Source organism: Nicotiana sylvestris, chromosome 4, assembly GCF_000393655.2.
Source record: "Nicotiana sylvestris chromosome 4, ASM39365v2, whole genome shotgun sequence".
NCBI lineage: Eukaryota > Viridiplantae > Streptophyta > Magnoliopsida > Solanales > Solanaceae > Nicotiana > Nicotiana sylvestris.
This window is the reverse complement of record NC_091060.1, coordinates 139,753,659-139,776,778: the sequence shown is the minus strand read 5'-3', so window position 1 is coordinate 139,776,778 and position 23,120 is coordinate 139,753,659.

Genomic DNA, 23,120 nt, shown 5'->3' with positions numbered 1-23,120 from the left:
AGAGGAAAGAATAACTGGCAAAGTAGAACTAGAGCCTAAGAACTCATACCTAATGTGTGGAGGCAACGGCTTCAACTCCAACACCGGAGGTTCCTCAATTGAAGGTTTTGTTGGTGGAGTCTTCCTATTGTCAAGGTCCAAAGATAGTTTCCTAGGCTCATAAGAGTAAGAGCCCATCCCATGTAAAGCTTTCACACACTCCACTCGGCCTTCATCCTCATAGACATCAAGATTCAACAATATGGCCTCTAGAGGGTCTTCCACATTGATTATTGCACTGGTATCATCAACTATCACTGCCGTGACGAGGTCCACAAAAGAGCATACCTCGGAACTATTGGGCTGCTTCATTGACTTTCACACATGAAAGACTACTTTTTCATCACCCACCCAGAAGGTGAGTTCCCCTGCTTCCATATCAACTAAGGCCTTCCCAGTAGCAAGGAATGTCTCCCCATTATAATCGGAACTTCATAATCCACCTCACAGTCGAAGATCATAAAATCAGCTGGCAAGGTAAATCTGTCCACCCGGACAAGCACATCATCAATAATACACAATGGTCTCTTCATCGTTCTATCCGCCATTTACAATTTCATGGAAGTTGGCATCGGTTGCCCAATACCCAGAGTCTTGAAAACTGAGTGGGGCATCAAGTTGATACTTTCCCTCAAATCACATAGAGCCTTGGCAAAGTCTGCACTCCCAATGGTGCAAGGAATGGTGAAAGCACTAGGATCTTCAAGCTTCGGGGCCATTGAATGCACTATTGCACTAACTTGGTGGGTCATCTTTATAGTTTCACAATCCATGAATCGTTTCTTTGTCACCAAGTCCTTCATGAATTTAGCATAGCCCGACATTTGTTCAAGAGCCCCACCAAAGGTACATTAATGGATAAGCTCTTCATCATATCAATAAACTTTTTAACGATTCTCATTTTTCTGCTTCACGAGCCTTTGAGGATAAGGTGGAGGTGGCCTTAGCAAAGGAGCCTTGGCTTTAGGCACAACCTGCTCCGACATGTCTATTATGTGTTCCCTAGATGGGTTCACGTCATTTTGAGTTTCCACCTTGGCATCTTGAATATCAATCCTCACTTCTTCATTCACATTCTCATCAATCACATTTTCAACCACCAAAGGAATTTCATCTTCTTGCAACTCAACTTCATCACTCAAAATTTGTTTTTGTTTGGAGGCATTCACATCACCGCCTCTCCCACTTCTTGTAGTTACCTCCATAACATGATTGTTCCCACCCTTCGGGTTAACTACCGTATATCTAGGTAGAGACCCTTTAGGACGAGTGTTCAACGATTGGGAAATTTGGCCTAATTGAACCTCCAAGTTTCTAATTAAAGTATTGTGGGAAGCCAACTGACCATCAGAGTCCGCATTTTTTTTCATCATCTGTTCAAACATCATCTCAACTCTCCCCATTTCATTGTTAAAGGAACTCTGACCTTGGGATGGAAATGGGGGTAGATTGTTTGGTTGTTGGTACATTGGAGGCCTTTGAAAACCTTGCCCCCATTTCCTTGATTGTCATTATTCCAACCTCCCTGATTATTGTTACCACCCCAATTGTTGTTGTTGCTATTCTAATTACCCTGATTATTCTGATTGCTCCAATTGAAATTTTGGTTGTTGTTCCCCCAATTACCACTGCCTTGTTGTTGTTGATTGCCCCAATTGCCTTAGGGTCGCCATTGTTGTTGGTTGGAAGAATTGCCCCTTCGGACTTGATAGTTATTCACATATTGCACCTCTTCATTCTGCCCATCATAACCATCGTCTTAGAATCCACCACAATCATTGTCAAATTGCTCCAAATTCCCTTGGTTCTGTTGACCTCTATGTCTTATTTTGTTCACTAGCATGTTGACACCCTCCATGGTATTCACTTGGCAAGGCTTTTTAACTTGTTGCAACTGTGCCTTTGCTTGTTGGTTCATTGTAGTTGTCAGCACAGCTATAGCCTGTCCATGGTCATGTAGCTCTTTGTGCAAATGAGTGACTGTGGGGTCACCCTGGGGCACATTGGCTCTACTTTGCCAAGCGGAGGAAGTGTCAGCCATCTCATCAAGAATGTCACAAGCCTCATCATAAGTCAGCTTCATGAAGTTGCCTCCAGCAAGTTTGTTCACTATGTACTGGTTTGTTGTGTTAATGCCCCAGTAGAAAGTTTGTTGGATCATCGCCTCAGTCATATCATTGTTGGGGATATTCTTTACCATTCTATAATGCTCCCAATCTCATGTAATGGTTTAGTAGGTTCCTGCTTGAAAGCCAAGATCTCATTTCTCAATGCTGCCATATGCCCTAGTGAGAAACATTTTGCAATGAACTTGTCTGCCAACTCATCCCAAGTAGTGATGGAATGGTTGGGAAGTCGCTCAAGCCAATCCAATTCCTTCCCTCTAAGTGAAAATGGGAAGAGTTTCAACTGAAGTGCATCCTCAGACACATTAGTTTGTTTTCTCCCCCAACAGGTATCCACAAAACCCTTGAGATGTTTGTAAGCATTTTGATTGGCAGCGCCCGTGAAATATCCACGCTGCTCCAGCAATGCTAGCATCATATTGGTAATTTGAAAATTGCCCACCCGGATACGGGGTGGGACAACTGCACTTGCAAAGCCTTGGTTTGGAAGCACTCGAGGAGCCACTCTTGGAGGTAGCAGAGGAGGGTCTGGAATATTATCATTGGCATTGGCCTGGCGGCCTCTACGTTGTCCTTGAGGTACAAGAAGCACCTCATCTCCGACATCATCTACCTCCTCCCTCGCAATCACATTTCCAAGAGGGTCATTGTTGTTTGCTGCCATTTTGTACCTGAACTTGTGACACTAATAAATTAGTAACGCAGAAGGAAAGAAGAACAATACACAAAACTATTTAGATAGATAGCCAAAACCGTTAGCTCCCCGGCAATGATGCCAAAAAGGGATCGAGGCCAACCCTGTACAACTACAAAGTAGCAAGAGTGGTCGAAGAAGCTTTTACCCGAGAATGTCGGGATCGATTTTCACAGGGAGCTAGAGATTAGAGTTGAGTTTCTATCTAAATTGGAGTTGCGTAGTTGTTCCTAATTGCACTTCTAAACATAGTTGGTTTTGATATTACTCCTAATTTTATACTACGAAGATGCTAAATTGAGCTAAGTTAAGCTTAGAGTAAACTATTGAAGCTTGTCTAACTGGTTAAAAGGCACTAGGGAAGTGACTTTCTCCTAGGTAGATATTTGACAGGTTCTTGAGTCTAAGTCTAGGTTGTCATATTTGGGGATTACGATATAACCATTACATGATTCTACTCACTCTATACCTCTCGATAGTTCGAGTGATTTTCCCTAATTGACTTTCTCAAGACCAATTGGGTATGATAATTTGTGCAAGCAATAGAGGTTCAAGTCGGGGATTACTATCTCCAGGTTTTACCCTTTAATTGGGGCTATCAATCTCTTGAATATGCCCCAATTCCTTGGTGGACTAATTTCATAGACTTAGGCTCTCTTTCTCAAGAAGAGCCAAAGTCAACTAGGCATAAACTAGTGTTTGCAACCACTAATTCAACATTTAAACCATGAATTAGTCCAAATATCAAACACTCATAGACATTCAAGCCTTAAAATACAAGACACATCAATTACTCACACTAGGGTTGAGCCACAACCCTAGCTAATGGGTCTAGCTACTTATGATTATAGAAGAAAAACAAAGAAATATATGAAGAAAATTCCATAATATTTAACTACTAGATAAAAATTGAAGATTTAATGATGAAACTAATGTAAAATTACTCAAAATGGTAAAAGAGCACTATTCACGAGCGCAGCTGCTGTCTAGAATACAACTGATGACCTAAAAATGGGAAAAGAAACTATTTATACTAGGCCAAAAATTCTGGACAAAATACCCCTTCGGGACTAGTGCGGACCGCACAAAATCAAGGGCGGCCGCACAAAGGCTCTTGGCTGAAGCATTTGCTCTCTGGACTTGGCCACCGCGGGCCGCACAAAATGCACCGCAGCCACGGTGGCTTCTATTGCGGTCAGCACAAAATGGACAGCGGACTGCATTGGAAATATTCCTCCAACTTGGCACTCTCTGAACTTGGGCTTTGCGGACCGCACAAAGTCGAGTGCGGCCGCAATGAAGTCAATGCAGTCCGCATGAAATGCTTTGCGGCCGCATTACTTGATTGCCTGAAATGAGCACTCTCTGAACCTCCTCTTTGCGGACCGCACAGAACGGAGTGCGGCCGCATTGGTCCTATTATATTGAGCTTGGACTTGTTCTTGGTACTTATGTATGTTTCACTTCTTTTTGAGCTGGTTTTGATGAATTGTCACCTTGTTGACCAAACCCTGCAATCAAGTATAACATGTGAGCCTTTGGGACTATTTTGTACACATTTCTAATCAAAACTTAAGTAAGAAGGAGTGTAAAATGCATCATAATTTCTAGTTATCAAGGCCCCCAGAACCTCACCCAAACATGCCAACATATTCCATAACCTCATTCAAACAACATCAAAACACCAATTTTGCATCGGATTCAAGCCTAAGAATTCCAAAATCTTCTAAATTACTCTTTTGATTAAAAACCCAACCAAACCACGTCCGAATGACCTGAAATTTTGCACACTCATCCCAAATGACATGACGGAACTACTGCAACACTCGAAATTCCATTCCGACACCTATATCAAAATCTCACCTATCAACCAGAAATCGCCAAAAATTCAATTTCGCCAATTCAAGCCTAAATCTACTCCGGACCTCCAAAACTCATTCCGATCATGCTCCTAAGTCCCAAATCACCTCCCGAAGCTATCCGAACCATCAAAACTCACATCCTAGCCCTCTAACACATAAGTCAACATCCTGTTGACTTTTCCAACTTAAGCTTCCTCAAAAGAGACTAAGTATCTCAAACCCTACCAAATCCTTTCCGAACCCGAGCCAACCAACCCGATCACATCTAGAACCAATAGACAAAGAAATAAGAAGAAAAAATGGGGGAAATAGAGCGGTAACTCATGAGACGACTAGCTGGGTCGTCACATCATCATTGAACTAGGCCAGCCGACGCATTCCCAAATAATTTTGATATTTCATTTAAAAATTAGATATTAACCTTTTCATACTGAAATCCAGTAAAAGAAGTTAAATTCAAAAACCAAAATGCAGAAAATGCAAGCCCGACCTCAGGTGTCACTTAGTCATGTGCAAATGACTACAACTATTCGAAATAAACAAGACTAACATAGTTTGAGATTAGCCAACAATACACTAAGAGGAAGATAAGGAAGGAGAAAGGAAGGACTGCGATCTCTAGGTAGCTACCTCACTATCTCCAATGAAAACCTTCCACTGATAATGATCACCAACCACTACTACGACCCGAGATACCTGGATCTGCACACAAGGTGCAAGGGGTAACATAAGTATACCAACTCAGTAAGTAACAAGCCAAAACTATGGACTGATAGGTAGTGACGAACTCAACCTCCTCAAGAGATAACAGAAATAACATACAGAAACATAGGCATGCTTCCAATTATATAAGTAGTTCAAAATAGTGAATAGAGCAGATATGAACATGGTAAAGAAATGTGACTCTGCTATATTTACATATCAATGCACATGCTGTATGAAATGCACTATGCTGAGTTCCTCATGTGCCCACAATCTCAAATGCTTGTCCACTCAGTACTGTATATGGCTTATACGACCTATGGAAGATCCATCCCGGAATATATACGTCTCTGACAACAATCACTCAGTGTTGAGGAAGGCCAATCCAGCCTATGGAGAAGATCCATCTCTAAATAACAATAATGATATCAACCTCATAACTACCCGGTACTGTATATGGCTTACAAGGCCCAGGGAAGATCTATCCTAGAATATATACACATCACAGACCATCAGTCTCCAGTACCGAGGAACAGGCCAATCCAGCCTCATGGAGAAGATCCATTTTCACATATAAGTACTTCGGACAAGATCCATGTCCAGGAAGATCCATCCCTCAATAATATCAACTGCACTCATTGGGGGTGTGCAGACTCCGAGGGGCTCCTATAGCCCAAGCGCTATCACAAGCCAACAAAGGCATATATCAATAAACCATTGCGGCATGCAGCCCGATCCCATAACTGTTACTCATAGTCAGGCTCCCGGCCTCACTCAGCCATCACTCTCCAGTCTCACACACACGGGCCCACAATGCCATGAAACTAGCCCGAAATAATGATATGATGTGCCAAATAATAATAATCGAGACTGAGACATGATATGATGTGCATGAACAAGACTGAGTGTAATGACCCGACCGGTCGTTTTGAGCATTTTTACTTCGCTTGCTATTTCTCGGGCATAACTAACCCCATATGATGTATTATGACTTATGCAAATCGTCGGTTTTGGTTTTTAGGATAATCGGAATAGATTTGGAAGAGCAATTCTCAGTTTGAAGCTTTAAATTTGGAAGGTTTGTCCAAGTCTTGACTTCTTGGTATTCGATATTGGATTGGAATTTTTATGACATAGTTAGCTTCATCGGGTGATTTTGGACTTAGGACCGTGTTTGGAATGTATTTTGAAGGTCCGTGGTAGAATGCTTGATTTGCCAAAGTTGGAAATTTGACATTTCCGGTCGGCAGTGGAAATCTTGATATCGGGGTCGGGATGGAACTACGGAATTTGGAGTAGATCGATTGTGTCATTTGTGATGTGTGTGCAAAATTTCAGGTTATTCGGATGAGGTTTGACGGGTTTTTGGATTGGTTGTGGAATTCGGAAGTTTGGAAATCCTTAGGCTTGAATCCGAGGGTGATTTGATGTTTTGATGTTGCTTTGAGTGTTCCGATTGTTGGAATAAGTTTGAAAGGTGATATGTGACTTGTTTGTATTTTTGGTTGAGGTCCCGAGGGCCTCGGGATGGTTTCGGATAGTTTTTGGAAAGGTTGAACTTGAGAAATTGCAACTGATGTTGCTGCTTCTGTCATATCCGCACCTACGAATTAGGGACCGCAGGTGCGGCTTGGTAACCGCATTTGCGATGCTGCAGGAGCGGTGAGGCAACCGCAAATGCGAGGCCTGGTGAGATAAGTGAAATTAGCAGAAGTGGATATTTTCCCGCAGAAGCGGAAGCGCAGGTGCGCTTATGGGATCGCAAGTGCGAAAGTGTTGGGCAGAATGTATAAAAAGGCCCCTTCGCGATTTTCAGTCATTTGTTCATCATTTTTGTGCGATTTTGGAGCTCCAAGCTGTGATTTCAAGAGGGAATAAAGTGTTGACAGAGAGATAAGCTACTTGGGCTTTGTATATTGTGTTTATGGTGATTATTTCATTGATTAATCATGAAAATTAGTGGGAAAAATTAGAGAAAGAGTTGGAAAATTAGGGGTTGAAATTGGAGAGTTAATTGTGGGATTTGAGGAGCCATTTGAGGTCTGATTTTGATGATCTTGGTATGTATAGACTCGTGAGAAGATGGAGATTCTATTGATGTGATTTTTATCGGATTCTGAGATGTGGGCCCAGGGGTCGGGTTTGACCAATTTTGGGATTTTTGATGTAAATTGATTATTTTCGCGTGGGCTTTGTTCCCTTAACGTAATATTGATGTTATGATTATGATTTTTGGATAGATTCGAGGCGAGTTGAGACCAAGTCGAGAGGCAAAGGCATCACGGAGTAGGATTTTCGTCTGGTTTGAGGTAAGTAATGATTGTAAATATTGTCCTGATGGTATGAAACCTTGGATTTCACATCGTTGTGATACTTTGAGGTCACGCACATGCTAGATGACGAGCGTGGGGTCGTGCGCCGTTGAGAATTGTGACCTGGTCCGTCCCGTACGACTGTTAAGTCGCATATATGATTGAAAACTATTTGATATCATTGTGTTGTGGAAAGTATTGCTACGTTTTAGGCAGAATGCTATATTTGGGCTTTGTGCCAACTGTTTTAGACCCTTATGGGGCTTTTTACTACTATTCCTCACTGTTTTGGCTTAATATTTGTACTTAGTCATGCTGTGTTTTACTGATTTCATAACTCAGCCTTATTTACATAGTTTTGATGCCATAAATGATATTTTGGGTTGAATGCCCTGTGTTACTAATAATCTGAGTGGCTTGTGAGATTGAGGGTTGAGAGAGGCCGAGGGCCTGATTGTGAGGATTATATATTTTTGGATTGAACTGCACGCCGCAGCGATATATATATATATATGGATTGGGCTACACGCCGCAGCGATATAGCGCTTGGGATGTAGGAGCCCCTCCAGGTCTCCACACCTCCAGTGAGCGCAGTCGACTATATATATGGATCGGGTTGCATGCCGCAGCGATATATAGATCAGGCTGCACGCTGCAGCGGTTCTTATAAGGTACCTATTAAGTGTGAGTGCTGAGTGTGAGCGTTGATTGATGAGAGTGAGTCATGAGTGACATGAGAGGCTTGCCCGAGGGGCTATATATACACATATACGAGTGATGCTTTGCCTGAGAGGCTTGTTTATGAAATTACTATTTTCACACCTCCTTAAAGTGAGTCTCTATTGAATATGTTGATTATACTGATTTCACTCATCTTTATACTGAGCCTCTATGGAAAATGTTAAACAAATATTTTAAACAACTTTCATTTAAACTGGAGTTTTTACGAGATGTTCGGAATTTAATCACAGATTTGGCTCTGTTATTTCCACTAAGATTTTTTAAGTTATGAGATGTTTATGAATTCCGGTTTGCCTGAGGAACTGTATACGAACTATGTTTTTCCCGAGGGGCCGATTATGATTTTTATCTCTTTTACTATAAATTACATTGAACCTCTACTGGAACTGTTAGAAAGACATTTTTCAAAGGATTTTACTGAAATTGGAGTTTAACGAGATGATTTGATTGGTATTATGTTTTGGGAACATATTGTACCCACTGTGGTGCTATAAAGTGGTTTACGTGAATTCTTACTGCTCCGTTTTTATTTACTTTTATTACTTACTGAGTTGGCATACTCACATTATTCTTTGCACCTTATGTGCAGATCCAGGTATTTCTGAGCTTGGTGGCAGGTTCATTGGAGTTAGCAAGGTAGTTGCCTGGTGATCGCAACCCTGCTTTTCTCCCTTCTTATTCAACCTTAGTGTATGTTTTTTGTTATTTTCCCCCGACCATGTTGGTCTTGAGGTTGTTAGACAGTTGTAGTAGATGCTCATGACTAGTGACACCCCGATGTCGGGCTTTCTTTCTGCACTGTTGTTTTGTTTTGAACACTATATAAAGGTTTATTGTTAAATAGATTTGATTTTATCCTAAGAATGGAAAATATTGATGTGTTTTGGGTTTGTGTCGGCTGGCCTTGTTTCATGATAGGCGCCATCACGACCGGGTTGGTTTTGGAGTCATGATACCGAGTATAGAATATCAATGAATAAAATAAGGTGACAGCAAGAAATGACCCCTCGGGTCTCAACAAGCCCTAGCATGATAACTAGCATGATTTACAATCCATTTACTTTATCACATGAAGAAACACAGATATCAACAAGATAAAATTTCTAATCGGTGCCATGGAGTGAACCAAGTCACAATTCTTACGGTGCGCGCTTGCACGCCCATCACTTGTCATGTGCGTCACCTCAATACCATCATATAGCACATAGTTCGAGGTTTCAAAGCCTTAGAACCAAGTTTGGAAGCGTTACTCTCAACCAAGCCAAAATCCTACTCCATGATGCCTTTGTCTCTCAAATTGGCCTTCGGATGCTGAGAATCTAGCCACAACAATTTGATACAATCAACATGAGCTAAAGGAATTAATCCCATAAGAAAATGCTAAGCTTAAGACCAAAAGTCAAAAAGACAACTCAAAAGTTGGGCCTTGGGCCCACATCTCGAAATCCGACCAAAGTCACAAAATCCGACATCCCACTCGATTATGAGACTAACCATACTAGTTTCACTCAATTCCGACTTCGAATCGACTTTCAAATCCCAAAAATATATTTTATGAAGTTCCACAATTTTTCCCAAATTTTCATCCCAAATCTCTACTCAAATGATGAATCAACGTTATAATCATGTATTTTAGCTAAAATTGAGTTAGAATCACTTACCCGATGGTTTACATGAAAATATCTCAAAAAATGGCCAAAGCTCGAGCTCTCCAGGTCAAAACATGAAATAAAACCCCAAATCTCATATTTATAGTGCACCTTTCGTATTTCCATCACGTTGACCGCGGAAAATCACCGCTGACCGTGCTTTTGGTGGCTGCACAGATAGGACTTAGTATTTTGGCCATAACTTTCTCTATAAATGTCCAATAATTATTTTTTTACCTTTCTGGAAACTACACACGCAGGGCTACAACTTTCGTTTTTGAATGATCTCAAAATTCCATGTAGAGCAAAAGATATAGGCTTTCGAGGTCGGACCAACGAACCTGTGGATTCTTTCCCTGGAGTGACTCAGCACCCCACTTCTTCCCTCAGCGGAAAAACTTCCGCCCTCAGCGGTAGTTCCTTCGCCCTCAGCGAAGATTTAAGCACCAGAACCATGCCTGAGTTCTGGTAATACCCGAACTCGCCTAAAACTCATCTGAAACACACCTGAGGCACTCAGGACCTCAATCAAACATACCACCACCTCCCATAACTTCATTAAGTCTTAATCAAGCTTTCGAATCACTCAAAACAACACCAAAACACCAAATCAACCTCAGATTCAAGCATAAGAACTTAGGAACTTTCAAATTCCACAAAAAACGCTAAAACCTATCAAATCACCTCCGAATGACGTAAAATTTTGCACACACGCCCCAAATTATACAGTGGACTTAATCTAATTTTTGGAATTTCATTCCGACCCTGATATCAAGATTTCCACTGCTGACCGAAAAATGCCAAATTTTCAATTTCGCCAATTCAACCCTAAATCTACCACGAACCTCCAAATTACATTCTGAACGCACTCCTAAGTCCAAAATTACCTAACAAAGCTAATAGAGTCATTAAAATTCAAATCCGAGGTCAAATAATAAAAAGTCAAAACTTGGTTAAATCTTTCAAATTTAAAGCTTCAAGCTGAGAATCTTTCTTCCATATCTGTTCCGATTAACTGAAAACCAAAACAAACCAAAACCGACGATTTACATGAGTCATAATGCATCATACGAGGCTAGTCATGCTCGAGAACTGGTGAGCGAAGTGCAAGTGCATAAAATGAACAGTCGGGTCGTTACACTGGAACTCCATATACATTTGCCACAACTCCTTTTCCTCTGTTGAATTTGTGACCCTGTGTCTAGTTTGAATTGTTATTTTGATTGAACTGCTGAGTATTGGCTCGATTAGGATTTTTATTGTTATATGAATTTCCTTGGGGATAGCCATGTAACTTGTTACATTTTTCCTTTATGTGACTCGGTCTCTTGCAATAGTCACACAAAGGGCGTCCTCTGTTGTTTGGAGTATAATGTGTCTTGAAATTCCTAGGTCCAAATGGATTTTGGTGTTGTGTAGGTGTAGCATTCACATGTAATGAAGTAGATTCTAGGTTTAGTTGATACTTGGCCTGAACTCCCTTTGTTTCTCTTCCTGTATTAGGAGGGAAAAGGCTTGTTCCAAAGATAGTAGGGGCTTCATCATCAAGATGCTTCCTCTCACTATTGTATAGACCTCATTTAAACCCATCAAAAATTGAATGAGGAGTCGATCTTGTTCTTCCTTGTGCATTGTCTCTTTTGATCCACATGTGCAAATGCAACTGCATTGAGATTTAGCACTCACAGTGCTTAATTCTTCCCACAGTCTCTTCATTCATGTATAGTAGGAAGTAATATACAATGATCCCTAAACATGATCGTTGATCTCCGTTTGGATCTGATATAACTTCTCTCCATTTGTTTGATCGTATCGATTTTCCAGCTCCCTCCATAACTCAACAAAGTCATTTACATACGCAACGCTATCAGAAATCTCCTTTGCGAGGGAATTGAGAATCCAGGAGGTCACCATATCGTCACATCTTTCCCATTGGCGAAATTAAGCTGAATTAGGGCTAGGTTTCCTACATTCCCCATTAATAAACCCTAGTTTGTTTTTGATCGATAACGCTCGTAATAAACTTCTTCTCTAAGATCTATATCCAATTTTGTTGAAAGGAACCGACTCTAACATCGCTCCAGGACTGTCTGATGGATGAATATACAGAGGACTGCTTGTATCGATGACCGACTGGTCATTTATGGTCGCATCGGATGTTGTTTCTTCGCTTTGATTTATGGCCATTTAAGAAGTTCTAATTGATGAATTTAATCGATGTATCGATCGATTTTGTGAGTAGAAGGATTGATTTCACTTAGGAACTCTGATTCGTATGAAGATTTCAACAAAGATCGAGGGATCGAGAAACCCTAGAAATCGGAAAAGAGAGAAGAGGAATTTTGAGATACTGAAAGAAGAACTCCAACAAACTTCGAGTAGATACGGTCAACCGGCCTCTGATACCATATTGAGATTAGCTTGGGACTAAGAAGACCAAGCTCATGCAAGACCTCCAATGGAGGTTCTAGAGAATTTTGAGAAACACACACAAAGAGAGAGAGAGAGAGAGAGAGAGAGAGAGAGAGAGAGAGAGTAAAGACAGAAGATGGAAAATGAAATATTTGTTTTCTCATTATTACTGTAAAAGAAATCTGGGTGTTATATGTACATGTGCACATACGTATGACAACTAACTACGCTAATTGTGTAACCAACTACTATGCTAACTATCAACTCTACCTACTTGTATACAATACAATACAAGTACATGCAACATATTAAATTAAGTGTCTATTCTCAATATATAATATTATACCAAAAATAGAACACTCCCACTATATAAAGGGGGTTCTGATAATTTGTAAGACATATTGAATACGCAACACAAAGTAATATACTGTTATTTTTAGCTCTTATCACCTTGTTATTCTGTTCTTACATCAGTACAGACATTTCTTCGTTATAGGGTGATTGAACTCTAAGTCCAAGGTTGTTCAATTTGTGTGGTTTTAATATTTTCTCTTATAGTCAAATTTCAATATTAATATGTCTTCTTAGTTTGTGCCAAGTTATATCACGTATCCTTAAAATTGCGCATAAATTCAATTGTTATCCATTTTTTAGGATAAACAGTTTGGTGCCCACCATGGGGCTAAGAATAATAGTGGTTACTTGGTACAAGCTTTCATAACACACACTATTTATCACTTGTTCTTTGATGTATCTTCAATTCCAGGGTCAAAAGGTCGAACTCTCAGTCTGCACTCCTTCACGTCTGTTGATACCCAATTTTGCCCTCATCTTTTTCAAATAGTATATATATTTTCATAATGTCATTTTTGCATCATTATTTGATTTACAAGATTTATATAAGTATTTTATAAATTGTTTTGCAACTTTTAGAGTTTTAAAATTAATTTCCTGCATGTAAATTACTTAAACATTTATTAATTACCCCTTATATATTTCATGACAATTTAATTGTGCAAATTTATTATTTGCATCAACATATATGTTCCAGAATATTTTTACTCTATTTTTTATACAAGCATCTTTATATTTTTAAGTTATTTACATAATTTTGCAAAAATGGCCTACATTCTACATAATTGCGTTTATTACATTACTCAGGCCAAAGTAGCGTTTTATATTTTTGCAATATGTAGTCATTATTTTAAGTAGTTTTATAGAATAAAAACTCCATTTATTAGAACTTTTAATAATTTACTTTTATTAATTTTAAAAGGGTTTCAAGAGCTGGTCCAAAATAGGTTAATTTTTTGGCCAAATTTTGGCCCAAACCATTAGCCCATCACCCCAATAACCCCCCAGCCTAATGCCAGCGACCCACTAACTATACCCATCCATTTAACCCGATCCGCCTCCCCTTAAAATCCTAGTCGTTGACATTGGGAGATCAACAGCCCATATGCCATTTCTTCTTTTAATTAACCCAACCCCAAACCCTGATCCTCATTCCCTCTTATTGGCTGCCCTCAAAACCTCTCAATCCCTTTCCTCTTCCGAGAAACACTAATGTCCACCTCCTAATTTCTCTCTGATTCCCACCCAAAAATGGAATCAATTCACGATTTCCTTACCTTATTCGTTCTGTCATCTTGTTACTTACACATTTTCGGCATCATTTAGTACTTGCCTATTTTTGGAAAAGTACCACGCCCTGAGTTATAAACAATCGTCCTCAATCTTCGAGACTTAGAATATATTTCGTCTATATACACTCACCACTGAGTTGGGTCCGATTTCCCAAGATCCTCGGCCAATCTTTGATTTTTCGTTGAACTAGGGTTTGAAATTTCAATTTTTTCATTTACTAGTTCTATTATCGATTGCATGTGATTTTCTTTCCTCATTTTGTGTTTGATTAATTGTTTTTCATGTTTGTTCTTTCAATTTTTGTTGCTATATAAACCCCTCCCCTAATTCCCTTTGAACGGGGCTAGAATCGCTTAACCACTATTACTATTCTCTCACTTTCACCTTACATATTGTTTTTGCTCTCTTGATTGTGGCCTACTGAAAGCCAAGGCCACCAGAATCTTCTCTATTTGCCCTCCCTAGTGCAAACACTGCTCGGGGCTCACTGAAGCTCTTGTGAACTCTGACGCACTAGGACCTGGGGTTCTTATTGTTGTCTTTACTTTACTGTCATTGTTGAAATTCTGAGTTACTCACTCTTTTGCTCCATTCTCTTCGCAACTGGTTAGCATTCTTGACCCTTTGCAGCCTTAATATTATTCCTCTACTTGTTTATGTATGTGTATTATGTATGCCAACATTGTTTGAATTTTAGACAAGCATGCCTTAAAGTCTCTTTATTGTTTGTGAACTCTCATTGCATTGTTGTATACTTTCTGTAACTCTATTGTGTCCACGGTGTTCTGCAGTTTCATGTTCTCTATTATCGAACTTGATAGGTTTAACCATGTGTAGTAGACCTTCACTCTACGTATTTGATCCAAGTGGTTTCTGCCCTCTTAAGTTTGCCTGAATGGTCATGCTCATGTTAGCCTTAACGTCATGTCCTTTGCTTATTATGAGTTCACATTCATGCCTTGGATTTTTGGGATCCTTGTAGAAATTGTTTGCTCAAAATCTGCTTTAATGAATCTCTTCCACTAATGTACTATTTCCTACAAAGTAATTCTTAACTCTCCCATGTTATAGCATTGTTTTAATACATAGTTAAGCATGTTTGTCTGCAACGTGTAACTCTGATGATTGGGTCCCTTGACCTTTTAATCCTGCGCTCTTTAGCATTGCCTAAAACTTCTAGTAAATGTCAATATACTTAGCTTCTTCTATTATGCATAGTCAACTGGCACAAGCCCTGAAGTGTGCATGTTCTGTTAACCTTAAGTTGATATGCTTTCCTACCATGAGTTCTTTGGATTTTGGAATCTTTGTGTTATACTAGGCATGTTAGGCTCCTTGTTGACTATTGTAGATCATGCCTACTAGCCTGTTTTCTATGTGTATTAGGATCTCATGTGAAAATTGCTATGACTCTATTAGACTATCATGATTAAGAATCTCAGGTCTAAAGTCCCTTTTAGATTAATTCTCGTTCATGCTTTACTACAGAATTGTTTTCTAGAAAGCTTAGCTTGTATATGTCTTGTATGCTTACCCTGTTAATCCAAGTGACATGCCTCCTCAACTCTCCTAATATTATGTTTATATTCAGCATACTACACTTTTTCCCCTGTTGAATAATTACTCAATCATGAACCTATGTTGTTAGTTTTTTATGTCAAACTCACCATGGTGAAGAACCTGTCAATATGTTTTATGCTTCTGCATCTATGTCCTAGTGAGAACTGTTGTTAGTAGTCTTCTGAGTTGTTTAATTAGTTGTCATGCGTAACTCATTAATTTGTGTGGTTAAGTTGTTCATCTGCAATCGCTGGGTAAGTGGGTCTTCCCTTTGGGCCTAGTGTGGGTCCCTGTGTGAGTTTGAGATAAGAAATTGATACACTCTAATGTTTGGGGTGTATTTGGATCTGGGTTTGTTGTTCGAGCCTGCTAAAGGCCCGAGCTTTATTGGGTTATTTTCTTTTGGGTATGCTCTGTAAAATGGGCCTATAATGGTCTTCTTACGTAATTATTCATTATTGATTACTTCATTCGGACTGCAATAATTTGTAAATTGAATAATTGTGGATTTAGTTAAATTGGGAAAGTAAGGGAATTCTAGTACTTGCATAAATGGGTAGAAGCATCCCTATATGATCTATTTGGTTTATTCGCTACTTGTTTTACATGTTTTTTATGTCATGAGTAGAAATCCTGCCTATAGGAGTCACATGCACATACATCATCTAAACATATGCTCTTTCAAGTATTTGTTGTGCATGTTTCCACTACTGTATTTCCTTAGATAACATGTCTTAGCGTGTTGCAATGTAATGTTTTACTCACCTAGATGTCATGCCTATAAGACTTCAAAATAATCAATCTATCAATTGCTTCAATTACTTTTAGTGTGCTACTTATTTAGATATCATGGCTATAGGTCTAATATTCTAACCAACTGTTCTCCTTGTCTTTTCTATTACACCGTCAAACCAGCATTAGTAATTCAGAGTTATGACTATTTTTATTAACTTTCTACGTGAAACAATTAGATATTATGTCTATAGGACCTGCAACATTCAATTTTCCTATGCGCTAATTCAGAAATTGTTGTACAACTCATGTATTATTAGAATCCAGAATCACTTAGAAATCATTCCTGTAGGATTTGCAATTCGCTTGAACGCTGCTTATATATAATGCTGGAAATCAGCATACTTAGAGACCATGTCGATAGGACTCATAATGATCTAATCTGCCAGTACCTTAGCATAAAAATGTTGTATTTCCTGTTCAATACTAGAACCATCTAGAAATCATGCCTATATGATTTCAGGATTCTAATACATCTTAATCCTGTCTATTTCCTAAACTGCCCGCGTGCATTTGTTGATTGTGTGTGGAGGTTAACTTGGGCCTTTAATTGTCTTTACGTGAAGTCCTATCTATTTTGAAAATCGCCTAGTTTTATCATCTGAGCAACCTAAGTTAAGTCTGGAACCATCCAGATAGAGATCTAAAGCCTCCTGAACCATAGGTATGGACGGGTAGTGCACGTATAGGGTACGATTTAGAATTAAATTAGAGTGCCTTAAGTAAACAACTTCAACATAGTAATTGGGTAGCAGGAGATGATAGTTTGTGCCCGTTGAATAATATGAGCAACTCCTACCTTAAGGGAGTTGCAAAGTATTATTTATGTTGCACGGGGTGATCCTTTAGGCTAAAAACTTAGGATCCACCTTTCCCTTTACGTACTTGCTATCTACACTTAGTCGTTTAATATAGACCAATGTAGTTGTATCATTGTAATCATTAAGATTTGTACCTATTCTCGTGTGTTATAATAAAACACTTCGATTTTTATATTCCTTTTGTTTATTTGATCAACTAGCCTAATTGCTTAATCCACGCAGCTTTAAGTTCGATTAGGACCCACAGTTGTGGACTTCGAAGAGAGCCTAATACCTTCTCTTTAAGGTAATTTGAGCCCGCGCCGGATCTTTGGTAGCGTTGACTAGTTAAACAGAATTATTTGCATAATAGATGCCTAACGAACCTTAAAAATTGTTAGGTGGCAACTCTTCTCTTTTAATACCTCCTTTAAAAGAGTTGTCACACGTCGAAACCCACTTTCGCGAGAAAACGGGGCGCGACAGCATGACGACTCTGCTGGGGATTTACACTTAGGCTCTTACCATAATGAACTTGGCTTATGTGGATTACTTTTTACATGAATATCCCTTCCCCTACTCACCTTTATTTGTTTAAATCTTCTATGACATGCACATTCCCTCCTCTATTCACCTTTATTTGCTATGCCCGCTCTTCATCTTGTCAAAATTGTTATATCATGCCTACTTCTTTACTTGCTTTATTACATTCTTGCATATATTCCATGAACTAAACTGACTTCTTCCTTTTGTCTTTCATTTCTATTCTTTCCATAACTACTTTGTTATCTTATCTATTGCTTTTACATATTTTATCATGCAAATACTTGGCAACGTGTTATTACCTTTGCATAAAGCATGCTCCGCATCATACTCAACTTGTGCTAATTATCAACATAGCGGCGCTTAATGAGTGTCCGCGCTCTTCCAAAACTACCTTTTTTAAATCGAAAAGGCTTATTTGCAGTAGACTAGTCGATCAGCAGTGCAATCGACGGTCTCGTGTCTTTCCCACTCAATTTGTCCACTTGAGAGTACTAGTCTAGACCATTATAGAAACCATACTCCAACTTGAAATGTACATGCATCATGCTAAACCTAGTATGGGTTAGAACATTATTAACATAACAACCCACTAAGATAAACCTTGTCCAAAGTCCGACGGGATTTCCATAATCCCAATGGACACTATCATGTTACGTGCATTACTTGGAGAAAATATGCCAATATGTTGATCATTATTGCGTAAGTAGTCAAATCTGGAGGGGGAAAGGGCTAACCTTTGTTTGTTTGCAGAAAATGAAGCACGAAGTCCCTAGGTTAGGCATGGTCCAAAACATCCCACCTCTGCTACTCGATTGGTTGAACAACCTTGCACCTTGATACAAGAATCATGTGAGAAGAATATTGGGTAACTGCCATCCTTGATAAACATTCAACCAAACAAGGCACTGATTGAGGCCGCTACCATGTTCTGGGACGAGAAAAGAGTTGTCTTCCAATTTGGTAACACAGAAATGACTCCTCTACCAGAAGAAATAGGAGGCTTCGCTAAGTTTCTATGGGATAGTCCGGGATTACTAGTACTAGAGAATCACACCCATCACGGTTTTCTAAAGATATTGGGTTTTGAAAAATGATGAGCTACTCTGTTTAAAGAAATCATACATCCCTTTTGGATTTCTTTACTAGCATTATGGGCACAGTAAGTTGTATCGTCTTCATTATGATGAACTTGCCATTACTTCCTTGGGTTGGACGCACCGCCGGGTTTATATGTTCATCATCTGCTTCTTGGGGTTGTTGATATTCCCGATGAAAGGAGGAAGGATTCATACTCGCTTAGCCATGGCCACCGAGACATTGATGGAAGGCATCGAGGGACAAACTTATACCATCATCCCCATGATCTTAGATGAAATGTACCGCACTTTAGATCGGTGCAAGCAGGGGTTTGGACACTTTGAAGGTTGTAATCTGTTACTACAAGTCTGACTGTTGGAACACTTTTAGAGGGGAGAATATCGTCAAGAGCTTCTGCGAAGTCCGTTGAATGAATACATAGCTTACCATCACCCAAAGAAAATGACATTTATCCTAGACAGGTTTGCACAACCTGGAAATGCTGTAAGTTAGGTGCATTTCCTCAACAATCTGACAGACGAGCAGGTACATTGGATGTTTGAATTGTTTCCTAGCAGTGAGTTCATCATCAGGTCAGGAGAGACTACTCATTTGGTATTAATCGAGTTGCGAGGCATATATAAGGGTAATGAGACAAGTTGGAAGAAAACAGGTCATACCTCGGGTTTCCAACATGGTCCAATACAAGGCAGATTTTGAAGGGGACGTCATTCCATTCAAGTTTGAGGCATAACATAAGTGGAACCAGAAGATCATTATGGAAAAAGAAACCATTGATTCAGACAGGTATCATACCGGCCATGTGTACTTCTATCCATCATGGTTGGTGGATGATATAGCAGGAGACGTCAAGCCAGGAGTCAATCTGAAAGACAAGATCGTAGATGATGCTGCTGAAGCACAGGTTAAGTATAGAAGGCTACATAAAAGGGTTTTCAAGTCTGAGGCTAGACATCTGGAACAACACAAAGTGGACATGGAGGAAATAAAAGAATGGAAGAAAATTGCCACTAAGTCAACAGAGAGATTCGAATACTTCGAACATAGATTGATGGAGCTTGAAGGAAAGATGAGAAAGAGACTCTCAGATTGTCAAAACATGGATGGAAGTGAAGGAGGGCATCTAGCAAAGGCTTACTTATTATTGGATATGCGGGATCTGGGGAACATGTTTGATGGAGTAAAAAGAGCCAAGCACGAAGAAGGTCCTTCAGGGACCAAATAGATTAGGAAATGATGTCTTTACTGTTTTCTAGCTTAGTTTTAGATTTCGATGTAATAAGGCTAAATGTCATTAGTAACTTTATTATAATTGTCGATTTAGTAAGGATTTGACTTATTTTCGCCTTAATGAAATGACACAATTATTGGCATCGATTTTCTCCAAGTCTATTTGTCGCTTAGGCCTACCTCGGGCACAACAAGGTCCCCAAATTAAGACGTGAATTATTGCATTACTCGCAATATGTTTAATACTGCAAGCATTTTTTTCAATATCCCTTACTAACTTGGTTACCTTTTGCTTCTTCTTTCTTTTGATTATTCCTATTCTCCAAGGTTAGTTCGTCCATACTGGCATCGTTAGTTTATCACAATAAATCTAGAGGTCCTCCACCTCCTCCTCCACCAAGCGATCCTAAAGGCAAGAACAAAGAAAAAGTGAAAATGGGTAATTTGAGTGGTATCAGAAAAGACAATGCTACCATGGTAGCTAATGTTGAAACTTCAGATGGCTGAAGTACTCCGGTGCAGAATGAATTGGTCTTATGTCTGGAATAGAAAATGTTGGAACTACAAGGCGAACTTGAGCAGGTCCGAAATTTGGCAAACCTTTCCCTCACTATCAATGTCCCCGACATTAACCTGCAAAATCCGACTACCCGGGACCAAACACCACCAGAAAACATACAAAATTAAAACCCACCACCAAATCGTCATGCACCACACCAATACCCCACACCTCCTCAGAACCTTAACCCTCCACCAGTACCGACTCCTCAACAACATCACCATCATCCAACTCAATACCCACAAACCACTACTTATCATACTCCCCAGAATGCACCACAACCTACTCCTGATCCCCAAAACTCAACCAATGACCACCCTTATTCCAAATTCCCGGAGTTCATCAAAGCAATCCAATATATGTGGAAACCTTACCCCACACCCTGCAACAAACCCTATACATACCTGAATCGACCGAGAAAGACCTGCTCATTAAGACCATGGTGGAGGTACTCAAAAAGCTCACTGGCAGAGTTTAGAGTTTTGAAGTGGTAAAGGAATTGAAGGTTTAAACTATAAGGACTTGTGCATTCAGCCGGATGTGGAACTATCGGAGGGTTGCAAACCTCCCAAGTTCGAAATGCTCGATGGAACTGGTAATCCGAAAGTGCATTTGAGGATATATTGTGACAAACTTGTAGGAGTAGGCAAAAATGAATAAATCTGCATGAAACTATTCATGCGAAGCCTCACAGGAGATACATTGTCTTGTTATATCAATCAGAACCCAAAGAAGTGGGTTAGTTGGGTAAGCATGGCATCATACTTCATGGACAGATTCAGGTTCAACACGAAAAACGCACCAGACGTTTTCTATTCAAAACCTCAAGAAGAAGCCGATAGAAACCTTCCACAAGTATGCTACTCGTTGGAGATCAGAAGCCGCGAAAGTAAGGCCAACACTTGAGGAAGGGGAAATGAACAGATTCTTCGTTAGAGATCAAGATCTGCAGTATTATGAAAGGTTGATGGTTATTAAAAATAACAAATTCTATGACATCATCAAGCTAGGGGAAAGAATAGAATAAGGGATTAAGAATGGGATGGTGACCAGTTTCGAGGCACTGCAGGCCACGAATAAAACCTTGTAATCGGGAGGTATTTCAAAGAAGAAAGAGGTAGGTGCCGTAATGTTAGCCCAGGGTCCTAAGTCTCCTCTCACATATCAAACACCTCCAACTACATACCAAACACCTCCACCTACATACCAATTTTCACCCCCAGATACCAACAATCTACTACCACTTACCACACCTATAATGCTCAACCCACATATTACCATTCAACACCACCCGCCCGCCAAAACTACCAAAACCCATGACCAAACTTCGACCGCATACCACCTAGACAATATATCCCAATTGTTGAACCCATAGACCAACTGTGCGAGAGACTGAAGGTTGCTGGTTTTGTTACTCTTATTCCTGCCATTGCTATAAAGAACTCTTCCCAGTGGATCAACCCTAACAAAACATATGCCTATCATTCAAGCATAAAGGGCCATACCATTGATGAGTGTCGCACATTGAAAGACAAGATCCAGACACTGATCGACACTAAGGTCATACAGGCAAAGAAAGCTGCACCACATGTTCATAACAATCCTCTCCCGGATCATAGAGACGAGGGAGTGAATGTGATAGAAACTAATGAAGAATGGAATCCGGAGGGGTCAAACGGCTCACTCAAGAGGGAGATGATCCTAAAATGTCTCTAGTCACCCTCGTACTAGTTGTGGTACAAACCCAAGCACCATTTGAAGTTGAGGTATCTACACCCTTAACTGTGATGGTAGCTCCCACACCATCCTACACGTCTAATACCGTTCCGTGGGATTATGTTGAGGAAGCAAGAATAAAAGGGAAAGAAAAAATGGAGGAAACAGATGCAGCACAAGGCTTGACTAGAATTGGCAGAATCTATATACCCGAGAACCTGGGAGAAATAAGCAAGGAAGCTGCATCTAAGCTGCCAATTGTTGAAACTGGCACTGATGATCTTTGGAGAAAAGTACAAGCAAAGGAATACTTTGTTGTTGACCATTTGAACAAAACTCCTGCTCAGATATCCATCTTGTCATTGCTGCAAAACTCCGACTCACACAAAAATGCTTTGATGAAAGTGCTGAGCGAAGCTTATGTACCCACCAACATCACTAGTGGGGAGATGGATAATATAGTCGGGCAGGTATTGGAGAGCCACAAAATCACCTTTCATGAAGATGAATTACCACCAGAAGGGCCGAGTCACAATAGGTCACTACACATCACGGTGCAATTTGAGGATAAGTTCATCACCAGCGTCCTGATAGATGGGGGTTCAAGCCTCAACATATATCCATTGACTACTCTA